Genomic DNA, 11,050 nt, shown 5'->3' with positions numbered 1-11,050 from the left:
TTGTCTATTGCAAAACCACCTGACAAAGGAAATGAAAGGAAAACCACATGGACCATCGAAGCTAAACAATTCTTTCCCGTATTTCTCTGCCGCTGTTGCCCACAGTAAGCTTGAAAGTTGAATACAATTTTGAGGGAAAAAATCCCCAATTATTATAGCTAATAGTTGCAAGACATTTATACACTTTCTATCATTTATAAGTTTCTATATTAAAAATCTTTTTTTGTAAATAAATCTTTTTTCAGGATATATTTTGCCAGTGAATATACTGAACTCACTAATTATTTCAACATCTTACAGAAAGAGTCCCAGACTCATCTATATATTCCTGGGTGTGTGTGTGCATGTTGGTCTGTGTGTATAAAGGTTTAGGTGTATATAATTGCAAGAATTTCATTAAATTTTTTTTTTTTTTTTACGAAGTCTGTAAGGCAAGATTTATTATTCTTTGCCTTGGTGACAAGATTGATTTTTTTCCCACCCTAGATGAAATTAAGAGGTCATTTATGGTTTGTATCTATTTCCTAAAAATTGAGAATTAACTCAGAGATTGGGAAATAATAATGCCAAACATTTTTCTTTTCTCCTTTTTAAATAAAAAATACAAGTCACCTGCTTTGTTTTTCTTATCACCTCATTATTAAACATAAATAGTAATAGTGCATTTGATTTAATCTTGAATTCCCAAGATGGAAAACTTGAATAACCAGGCTAAAATTATTTAAGCATGCAGAAACATTGCAGCTTTTTGAGGCCTCAGACTGGGCTTGTTTTGTTCACCATCCGTCTCTTATTAAAATGATTAACGTTTATTGAGAGGTTACTTTGTGTCAGATCTTGTTGTTTGTACCACATTCACCTAATATCTAGCTTGGCCTTCTTGACTATTGCTCTTTTCTGTCTCAGTAAAGCAGGATGAAATTCTCTAGAGACCCTTAGCTCTGCAAAAATTTACTATGTCTTATGTCTTACTGTATCTATTCTTTGCTATATGTAATTAATATTTTTTTAAGAAAGAAAAATATGCCAAACTCAAAGGCACAAGACCTTCATAAACACTGAAATTATTTCCATTAAAAAAAATCTTAGACTTTTCTGATGGCCAAAGAATGGGTAATTTCCTCAAAGTTGAGCTTTTTTCTCATTTAATTCCCCCTTTAGCTCATGTGTTGAGTGTGTTGGTTAATTTTCCTTCTGTGAAATTCATCTAAGACCCTTAGTGCCTAAAACATTCCTGGAGACATACTTCAGCACCAGATGATATGGTGACAGAATATGACATTGCCCCATCCAACTAAGTGAGGGGAAAAAGTACGTACAGTCTTATAGAAATCTTAAGAATTACAGAACATTTAAGAAGAATACCAAGAAGAACTTCACTTACAGAACAGCATGCATTTCCATTTCATCCCTTTGTTCATTCTTTTCTTCATCTTCTTCTTCTTCTTCTTCTTCTTTTTTTTTGTATGTGTCCAGTTTACATATTGTTCTGTGTGGGGAGTTTGGGAAAAGGACATATAGAGTCGATACAAGGAATCAAATGTGGGTGGCAAGCAAATCGACACACAAAAAAAGTGAAAGAAAATACACACTCCCAGTCCTAATAAAATTTACACTTTCCAGCATCAGCAGGGTAGTGTGAAAAGTGCCCCAACACAGCGGTCAGAGCCCTGGGCTCCAGTTCTGACGCTGCGCTTTTGGAGTTTGGGACAAGCTGCTTAATTTATCTGACCCTCAGTTTACTTCTCTGTAAAGTAATATTGCTGCGTAGCTCGTAGCAGTGATACGTGTGGTTGATCCTTGCTCTAGTGGCCTCCTTCGTGTGTTCTTTTTCCTCTTTGAAGTTCTCTTTTTACTTCCCCCTTCCAGAGATATCTTTCAAAAGCATTGGGGGTATCAGCTTGTAAGAAAATGGAAATTGACATTTAAATACAAATGGGTGAGGGTTAGGGTTACTGATTCAATGATTTTATTCTGCCTACATCTCTGAGTCTTCACCTATAGCGTGTAAAATACTGTGGTCATCCACAGATGAAGAAGGTAAAATCTTCTTCCAAGACAGATATCTAGACCTCGACCAGTGAAGGACAGGGCTATGCTATATAGAGTATTTGGAATGAGGAAGGTAGAATGCGGGAGACTTCATGGCAGAGGTGACATCTGAACTGGGTCTTTCAATCAGTTATCATTACATCTGTGTGTAATATTTATTCCATGCAGCATATTGTGTAGGAAACGCAAGATACAGACCCAGACTTCATTTGCATCTGGTGAACTTTCCAGAAAAGTGAAATTTATTTGTAAAATATTGCCTCTGATTTTCTCAGTATCTGACATTCAGCTACATTGATAATAACTTAATGGAATTTTAAACTATTCTTTATTTTTTATTCAGAAAAGTGCAAAGGCATTTCCGTTCTCTTTATCTAATAAACTTTATCTCCACCTTGGATTATTGGTCATTCAGTAATAGGATCCATAATTCCACGTTGGAAGAAACATTACTGCATCCAAAAGTTTACTATTCTCTGTGCTCTTCAAAATCGTGCTCTGCTTCAAACTTTTGGTTTATGGCCTTTTCCCTTCGTGAGAATACCAACTTCAGTGTGTATTCCACATTTCTGTGAAATGTCACTATGTACAAAAGCTGTTTTTTCCCGCTTTTGTGAAGAAGATTATATAGTCTACGAGTTCTGCCTGGTGAGTTTTTCCTCACTGCACATCTCTGCTCATGGTGAGCACCACAGACAGCGAACAGCTCTGCCTTTAATGGATGTTACTACATTTCCTGTGTGACTGATTTTTATTAGTTTCAAAAGATAACAGCATATGCATGCGCACACGCCGCTGTTCCTGAAGGGCATTGTGATGAGAGATTAGAATGCTTTTTGCCTTCTTCCTGATCAAGCAGTGTGTCTCAGAGAGCAAGGGTGCATTTAGTTTTATGTCACCAAAAAGAATAAAATCTGTTGACATTGTTACTTATCACCCACAGCTTCATTCAATCTTAATGACATAGCCTGCCTGCTTGTTCAGTGAGAGTTGAGATCGTGAGGTCAGATGTCACATAAAATTCAGGGTTTTTCAGAATGTAATGCTAACCCAGAGATTATTTCAAAAGCAAGAGGCAAGAAGCCCACGATTTAAGCACAGGTGTTTAATGGCCAACCACGGAATTAGGTTCACCTCATAACAGTGAAAAACTCTGCCTGGGGAATTGAAAATTAACACCAAGTGTAGGTCTTCATTATAATGAATACCAAGGACAATTCTGAGATTTTTCCGAGTTAACTCAGTGACACCCGGCAAGCTGTATATTGGAGAAGACTTTGCGTGCATATTGGCAGCGATGCGAAAGGGCAAAAAGGAAATCACCAGGCCTGGCAAGTTTGGACGATTGAAACTCCACAGCACCCATCATGGATTGTGAAATAAATCTTTCATAACTTTTTTCCCCTTCTTTCCAAACAAGATGCATCACAGTTTCATCTTAGCCTTTGAGATCTGAGGGATGTTTCAAATCCTCAGTTCGAGCTTCTGTCCTGGCTTATTTATGCAGGTACACCGAACAATCTAAGTATGACATATGAAAACGGTGGCACAGAGCAGATCCATGGGGGGGGGCATTAGGAAGTCTGCCAAAGTACCAGCGCTTCCCTTTGGGGCCTGGAAATCTTGTCCTAAGTGCATGATATGTGCAGCACACGTAAGGTGCAAGTTCTGATGTCATGTTCAGTGTATGAGCATGTATGGTGCTACATGTCCTGGGTACTGTCAGCAATGGACTCAGTCAGTAATAACATGAACACACAGCTTAAACCGTGAGCCCTTCCCTCAGGCTGTTCACGCCCTGGTGGCACCAGATAATCTGCACCGTCCTCCAGCTAGAAGGGCTGTGATCTGTGTGGGGAGGAGAAATGGCACCCACGTAGTGCTGCGTAGCCAGTTTAAGGCGGTGTTGCAGTAAACTGAAAATCTGGAAGCAAAACTGGAAGGGTCACTGAAGAAGAGTTGACTAATGATGATGGGAACACTGTGCGGCAGAAATCATATAGTTTCTTTTTCATAGGTGTTATCATTTGATACTTTCAACATCTTGGGGAGAAAGGGTCAAGATCTTTAAGTGTAAGTATCAGACATCCCAGGACTATTGGGCTTAGATGAAACACAGAAGTTATGGATTCACATACCTGGGAAGCCCAGGATGCAGCCCTAGACCCTTCACACCTTGGAACCGCTTCCCAGGGCGTTGGTCTCGGGCACGAGGAGAGGAAGAGAAATTCCTCAGACCTCATACTGGGTTCTGCAATAGACGCTCACGGAATAGAGGCAATGTTTGCATGTTCAGTTGTGGCTGTTATGATTCCCTTATTGTATTACATCACTTCCTACTGAGTCTTTTAGACCATAACATTCTCATTATTTCTTTCTTAATACTTCACATTAACTTGTGATTAAAATCTGTCATTTTTGGCTTCTTCTCTCTCTAGACCCCTCCTTCCTTCTGTTCCTATGGCTAATGCCTCAGAGGTATTTCCCTGTTTGTTTCTCACCTGATTCAATGCAGTTATTGGATTTCCTGCCTCCAGCTTTGTCTCCAATTTTAGACATTGCTGCCAAGGGAACATTTCTGTTTTTCAATAGTGTAAACATTAGAAAAATCTCAACTCCTCATCGTGGCACCTTAGCTCTTTTCTCACGCAGTTTTTGTCCTTCCCACTTCACTATTGCTGACTTCACCACATAACCCGTTCTCTGTTCACCCTGATTCTGTTGCAATCTGCAGTCACCCCAACCCTTTCACTAGGCTGTCCCCCCTTCCTCAAAGCAGTCTGTGCTCTCTCTTTTCGAACTAGTGGTTACAAACCCTCCATTCTTAGCCCAGAGCCATCTTCCCAAAGCAGATTTTGCTGTTGCATTCATTACCTTTCCCATGAGATAACAGCTCTATCATAGTAACAACTCAGTTGTTCATTTAGTCATTCATAAATTTGCTCATTTGTCTGACTATTTAATATTAGCTAAGAACTTTTCCAGGCACTAGAGATACAGCTGTGAATAAGATAATGTTCCTTTCTTAGGAAGTTTAAATTGAACTGATGGTATTGGTGGAGGTTGCCTACTTCAAATGATAATTTTTTAGGAGAACTATGGTCTCCATGAAGGAGTAGGTTAACTCCAGTGGATGTAAAAATTAACAATCGGGGGCTTGGAAGAGACATGTTCGAAGTTATATTTACATTTTTATCTTGCCTTTTAAGTTCCTCATTTGTGTGTATTTTATAACTCATTTTCCATATTGTTAAAACACTTTGTGAAATAATTTAATACTTAGGTAATGCATTACTATTTCCTAATGTGTGTTCATAGCGTCAGTTGAATTTGGGCAAAGGTGGTTAGGTAACATTAAACAGGTTTCTATTGTGGCAGAATTTTTCATAACTTATGACTTTCCAGGAGCTAGATATAAAACTCTTTTTGACTCAACCATGGAACATTGGATTTTGTAGTGCATCTCAGGATTTCATGAGAATAGATATGCTCTTCCGTACTGCAGTTGCATCCACAATTCACTTAGCCATTTCCCTATTGGGTTGAATTGGTTTTTCTCAATTAAGTGCTTTGTTCTGCACTCTGGGAAGTACATTTCCTAGAATCATTGTTTAAGGAACTGCATTTCCCAGAATGAACATGGTAGACAAACATTTGGGTAAATACAATGGACTCTACTTTTTCTCCTGAGTTGGTAAATCCCCAGAGATGGAATTGCTGGATCATATGGTATTTCTATTTTTAGTTTGATATACTCCCACTTGTTACTTTTGCTATTGTTTCCCTTGCCTAAAGAAACATATTGAGAAAAAATTACTCATACAAGATTCTTGCCTATGTTTTCTTCTAAGAGTTTTTATTTATTGTTTCATGTGTACGTTAAGTCTTTAATTCATTTAGGGTTTACTTTTGTGTATTGTGCAAGACAGTGATGTGGTTTCATTCCCTTTCATTCTCAGTCCATTTTTCCCAACACCATTTATTGAAGAGACTGTGTTTTCCCTATTGTATTTTCTTGCCTCTTTTGTTATATATTAACTGACCATATATACGTGGGTTTATTTCTGGGCTATTTACTCTGTTCCATTGATCTATGTGTCTGTTCTTATGCCAGTGCTACTCTGTTTTGATTACTGTAGCATTGTTGCATAACTTGAAATTGGGGATTGTGATATCCCCAGTTTTGTTCTTCTTTAAAGAGAAAATCTCAAGGATAATAAAAAGTACATTGAACTGAATGAAATTGAAAATACTACATATCAAAATTTGAGAAGTATAACATAAGTCTGTTCTGAGAAGGAAATTTATGGCACTAAATACATACATTGGAAAAAACAAGTTGTCTCAAATTAATAATCTATGCTTTATACTTAAAGGTACTAGAAAAAAGAAGGACAAAGAAGAGGAAAATAAACCAAAAGGAAGCAGAAGGAAGGAAATAAAAAATAAGAGAGCATAAATTGATAAGATTTTTATTAGAGCTGAAAAATAATAGTGAAAAGAATGTCAAGGAAACAAAGAGTTGGTCTTTTGGAAAGATCAATAAATTGATGAAGTCATGGCAAAATTGCCAAAGGAAAAAGAAAAAGGAATACCAATATCAGGAATAAAACAGGAGATGATGCTATAGATACCAGAAACAATAATAAGGTAATATTATGAACAACTTTACAGACATAAACAGATGAAACCAACTAGTTTCATGATAAAATACAAACTACCACAACTCAACTGATATCAGATAGATAATTTGAGCAGCCCTGTAAGTTAAAAGGAAATTGAATTTTCAATTTAAAAAGAAAACTACTAAAAATATAAATCTTTAGCTCCAGATGGTTTCACCAGAAAATTGTAACAAATATTTAAAGAAGAATTAACACCAATTCTATATAATATATTCCAAAAAAATAGGAGAATAGGGATACTACTCATTTTATGTAGGTAGTATTAACTTGATACCAAGCCAGATTTAGAGAGTTAAAAAAAGAAAGAAGAACACTACTGACCAATATTCCTCATGTACACAGATATAAAAATTCTTAAGACAATATCAGCAAATGTAATTAAGCAATCTATAAATAATTATATACCCCTGATAAACCAAGCAGGGTTTATTCTAGGGATATAAGGCTGAATCACCTTGAAAATCAAACAGTATAATCCACCATATTGACAGGTTAATGAGAAGGATCACATGATCATATCCTTGATTCAGGAAAAGTATTTGACAAAATTAAACACTCATTCATGACTAAACACTCTCAGGAAAACAGGAATAGAGGAAATTTTTCTCAACCTAATAAAGGGCATCTATATAAAAGCTACAGCTAACATTATACTTACAGGTGAAAGATTGACTGCTTTGACTGCTTCTCCCCTAAGATGAAGAACAAGACAAGGATTTTCACTCTTGCCAACTTTACTTACAATAGTGGTGAAAGTTCCAGCCAGTGCAATAAGACAAGAAAAGGATATAAAAGTCATACAGATTGCAAAGGAAACAATAAAACTATTCTTACTTGCAGATGATATGATTGTCATAGAAAATCCCAAGGAATTTAAAAACAAAGTTGTTCTGGAATTAATAAGTGAATTAGCAAACTCAAAGAATATTGAATAAACATACAATTTGTATTTCTATATATTGCAGTGAAATAAGTGTATGCCATAATTAAAAATACAATATCATTTACAATTGCTCAAAGAAAATGAAATGGTCAGGTGTAAATCTAACAAAATACAAACAGATCTCAAATGCTGAAAACTACAAAACATAAGAAATCAAAGGAGACCTAAATAAAACTATGCTTATGGGCTGGCTGGAAGACACAACATAGCAAAGAGGTGAATTCTTCCCAAATTGATGTACAGGTGCAGTTCTCATGTAAACCCCATATTTTGTAGATATAGACAAGATTATTCTAACATTTATATGGAAAGGCAAGGGGAGTAGAATGGCTAACATAGTTTTGAAAAAGAAGAATGAAGTGAGAAGGATCAAGTTACTTGACTTCAGACTCATAGATCTAATAATCAATACTGTGTGACAGGTAAGAGATAGATCAAGAGAACAGAAGAGAAAACTCAGAAGTTGACTCACAGAAAACCTACAACTTATGTTTGGCAAAGAAGCATAAATAATTCAATGAAAGAAAGATAGCCTTTTGGCACTGGAGCAACTGGATACCCATAGGCAAAACAGTGAACTTTGACCTTAGTCTCATGCCTTATACAAATATTTATAAGAATCATGGACTTAATGTACATGTAAAGTTATGAAACTTTTAGAGTCAACATAGGAGAAAACCTCAGTATTTATGGACAAGCAAAGAGTTCTTAGATGTGACACTACAAGCACAATTTGTAAAAGAAAAAATTGATAAATTTGGTGTATCACAGTGAAAAATATTTTGCTTTGCAAAAGACCCTGGTAAGAGGATAAATAAAACTATTAGCTGTGTAATGGGAGAAAATGTTTCAAATCACATATCTGATAAAGAGCTAGTATCTAATATATCATGAAGTCTCAATGATCAACAGTAAAACACTAAAGATGATGAAAGACATGAAGAAACATGTGATGGTAGATGACATGTAGATGACAAATAAGCACACAAAAATTTTCATCATCATTAGCCATTAGAGAAATGGAAACTAAAAAGATGAATATCACTACATACCTATCAGAGTTGGGTATGTAAATTAGGATGCATAATCAACTGGTCACTTATGCTCTTTATTTTTTTCACTTTTTATTTTCTCTTTTTCATATTGAATAATTTCTATTGAGCTCTTCATGTTTACTACTATTTATTGTTCAGTCTTCAATCTAGTTTTTGGCCCCATCCATTGTATTTTTCAGAAATTTCAGAAATTGTATTCTCCAGTTCTAGAATTTTCATGTAGTTCTTTCTAAAACTTCTTTTTTGAGACTATCTATTGATTCCTTATACAAAATTTATGCATTTGAACACAATAGTTTTAGAGTCTTTGCTGCTAATTCTAACATCTGGGTAACCTTGAATTGCTATTTCTGCTTATATTTACCGTTCTCATTCTCTTTGATGAGGGATCACATTTTCTTCTATGCAGAGCTAGTCATTGAAGATCATGCTAAACATTTGGGGTGATAGTTCTAGGAAGTCAGAATTATGTTGTCTTCCTTTAAGGAGTATCCAGTTTTCTTATGGCTGGGAGTGAAATCACTGTTGAAAGCATTCCATGTCCTCAGATTTTAGTTTTTCTTTGTTAGAATGAGTTTATTTGTTTTTTTTCCCCCAATCCTATGATACTTCAGTTTCTGTGTAAATGATTCTTATTCCTAAGTAGTGGTCTTTGGGGGGACTTGAGGAATTCATGATGTCTCAGCAAGATCTCTCCAATATGGCTGAACCAGGCATACCGTAACTCCAAAGTTGTGTAGCCTCTGGGATATTCATTCAGCTCTCAGCCCTCCACAGCTCCTAGGCTTTGCAGAGCCCCGTCCTGAGCATGCATAGCCCTGCCCTTGACTAAGGATCTCTGAAGAATTCCACACAGAATTCTGGGAGACACCTTTACTTATCACCTACCCTTCTGGTAATGTGCCTTGCAAATTATAGCTTCTTCAGAATCCACAGACTCTCATTTTCCCAGAAGCTGCTGCATTCTGCCTTGGTTCTACTTCCATGATCTTCCCCAGGCAGAAAATTGAGGCAAATATGATGCCTAATACCTAGGCCAATTGTCCAATGTCTAAACAAAGTAATCTCCTATGTTTTGCCAAGTTTAAACTATTTAGAATAGGAAAGCATGTCTGAAACTGATTACTCTGTCATAGTCAGGAGTGGAAGTTGGCATAGAAAGCTTTACATTAATTTTCTCCCTTTAATTTTTTTTTTCTGGCTTGATTTTATATGTTTAAATTTTTAAGTCATATGCAGTATTTTTGTGAAATAAATATCTAAACATTTCTTCCTTAATTTATTGGAATGAAAAGTATCAATATCCTTACGGCTCAACTCACTGTGTATTTAATTTTTTATATATTATAATATATTTTGAGGCTATGTAAAAAATATATTTTTATAAGGTTGATAGTATATGTGATATGCTGTATTACCTTGTTTCCTTTTATTCTGATGGTTAATGGTTTTAATTTTGTAGCTTTATAAGAGAGTTAGTATATGTTAAGCTAAAGTGCCATTATTACTCATATTGTAAAATCTCTTCATTATGTTTCTGATTTATTTGTTCTCCCAGATGAACTTTAGAATTATTTTGAAATGTTAAAGAAAAATCCCATCCAGCTATTTAAAGAACATTGTTTAATCTTTAAATTGGTATGGAAATATTGTTCTTGTTGTATTATTTCATGGCAGAATCAATTTGAGGGAAGAGAAAAACAATTCCAGGCTTACTTCCAAATAGTTTTCCTCTAGTCTACAGAAACGGTCCTTTTAAACAAAGTTATTTCTGCAGACTGTTAAAGGTGTGTCTATTGTTTTCTTTGAGGGGACAGGAATTCTCCAGGAAAATCAAACAAGTAAGGTGATTTATCTAACCCATCTATTTCCAAAATGTCTGAACATGGAGATAATAAGTTTTAAATCATGTTATTTTTTACTTTGTCTCAAAGACTTTTCTTAGCATTACAATAAAATGAATCTCCTCTGATAATAATATGGAACAATTTTATGAGGCAATGGTGAGGAAATTTCCCAAATAAATATTGTCAGAGAGTTTGAGGTTTTTTTTATTCTACAAAAACTGGAAAGGGTTGTTTTTATTATGTAACATAGGCAACATAAGTCAATAAATTTTTTAAGAACTTAGTATGTGTGGGTCCTTCCACTGCCAATCGCCTTTGCTTCTCCAAAGTGAGGCACGATCTTCAATAAGAATAGTCCTTTTAAAATCAACTTTTGTTCCATCCAGTTATTATTGTCAGTCCAATTTTCTTTTAGCTCAGCTTCTTTGCTCTCCATGAAGATGGACATCCTTCAAACACTCCCCATTC

This window comes from Manis pentadactyla, chromosome 12, assembly GCF_030020395.1.
Source record: "Manis pentadactyla isolate mManPen7 chromosome 12, mManPen7.hap1, whole genome shotgun sequence".
Taxonomy (NCBI): domain Eukaryota; kingdom Metazoa; phylum Chordata; class Mammalia; order Pholidota; family Manidae; genus Manis; species Manis pentadactyla.
The sequence above is the reverse complement of the archived record's forward strand: the minus strand, read 5'-3'. Positions refer to the sequence as shown.